Source organism: Bombina bombina, chromosome 2 (assembly GCF_027579735.1).
Source record: "Bombina bombina isolate aBomBom1 chromosome 2, aBomBom1.pri, whole genome shotgun sequence".
NCBI lineage: Eukaryota > Metazoa > Chordata > Amphibia > Anura > Bombinatoridae > Bombina > Bombina bombina.
Window position 1 is genome coordinate 805539045 of NC_069500.1, and position 1844 is coordinate 805540888.

The 1844-nt window shown below is 34.5% G+C and overlaps 1 protein-coding gene across 1 annotated transcript in view; it reads left to right on the top strand.

The window, feature by feature from the left end:
* RAB11B (RAB11B, member RAS oncogene family) overlaps nt 1–1326 on the top strand; it is a 92170-nt gene extending 90844 nt beyond the window's left edge. The window contains exon 5 of the mRNA XM_053703010.1: nt 1–1326. This exon is cut by the window's left edge and continues 1576 nt beyond it. The gene's annotated coding sequence lies outside the window, so the exon portion shown is untranslated.
* The last annotated feature ends 518 nt before the right edge of the window (nt 1327–1844 follow it).

Here is a 1844-nt window from a genome sequence, read left to right on the forward strand (position 1 = left end):
ATATAACTATGTGTATAGATATTTTATACACACTCCATTTCATGTGTATGCATATAGATCTATGTATATATATGTATATGGTTATATTTATTAGTTTTCAGTAGTAGAGTGAACCAGAATAGGACAAAAATGTCATATGTCTGCTAGTGAGGCAAGCCTGTTTTACTCCTGCAGGAATTCTGTAGGTATATACGCTGTGTGTGTGTATATATATGTTTTCCTTCTCGTTTCTTTTATTAAGTACTTTTTCATTATACACTTTTCTGCTCATGGCTAGTAACTGCAACCACCCACTCCCCCTTCATAATAAAGTATTACAGCTTAGAATAATTTTCCATTTTTTTTTTTTTATGTACCGGCCAGTAGGTAGCACTGTCTCCCCCTCCCCAATGTCTTATTTAAAAATAAACATGCGTCAAGACAAACACCTCTTTTGGCTAGTGCAATCAAAGACCTATGTTTTTGTGTCGTAGCATTACATGAGTGATACCAATATGTCTGTGAGTTCAATGCAGGAGGTGCCATAATATTGCTCTGCTGCCTGAACAATGATCAAATAGTTTATCACCTTCAGTGGTGAAAATCTAGCAATTTAATGCAGCACAGTTTGTTGCCAGCTTTTATAAATGGAAGATATAAGCAGTGTAGGAAGCCTTTTTGTTTGTGTTTTTTTTCAAAGTCAAATCTTTTACAGGTATCACTCTTGGTTCTACCACTGCACTGATATGCCTGTAAACAAAATGACTACTTCCAATTCTTCCTGTTTATTTTAACTTTACCATTGCAGTCCTTATATATTTTTTAACACTACAGTGTATCTGAAACAGAGATTTGTAGTTTTTTTTTTTTATGGCTAACTACTTAATTCTACTTAAATCTTATCCTCCATTATTCTATTAGAAGGTGCCTGCAATCCATTGCCAGATAGGGTTAATAATGCCAAGATCTGCTTTTGCCTAATTCTGCCTGAATTATACCAAAAAAAAATTGTTCACGCTGGTTCTGAAAATTAGAGCAGATTTACAAGTGCATTCCACAAGCTAACTTAGCCTGTGTCTAAACTGTGGTTTAGAATACAAGTTTTTTTGGTGCATACAATAGACTGTCGTGATTATCACTAGTTAAATTTTCTTTTCTTTTTTTCCCTGCAGGTTGATATTGAGTATCCACATACCTTTTTTGCATGTTGATCTGTATTAATAATGTGCATTGTAATGCAGTTTTTTCTTTTTTTTTTTTTTTTCTTTTGTGAATCATGCGCGAGAAGTCTTACATTCCGATAACGGTCTTGTTTTCAGATCATTTAATAAAATTATAATTAGTGACTGTCATGCCTTTGTAGTCTTACTTGGTGCATTGGGTTTTAGAGGGCTACTCCAGTGATTTAAAAGTAAGTTGTTATACCAGCTGCAGAGTATAAAATGTATAATAAATTGCTTCTTTAGGTTTCTTTTTTTTATATTAACTAGCCAGTTTTGTTCTTTGAAACCACAACCCATTAAAATGGATTGAGCTTGCAGGGATATCAGATCTCATTATTTTAGCACTTTCTGTACACACATATGCTTCTTTATATTGTCTCTGTCTGTATACCAAAGCCCAATACTAAAAGAGAACAATTTTAAATTAACATTTCTTCTGTTAAGTGTGATCAGTCCACGGGTCATCATTACTTCTGGGATATTAACTGCTCCCCTACAGGAAGTGCAAGAGGATTCACCCAGCAGAGCTGCTATATAGCTCCTCCCCTCTACGTCACCTCCAGTCATTCTCTTGCACCCAACGACTAGATAGGATGTGTGAGAGGACTATGGTGATATATTTAGTTTTTATATCTTCAATCA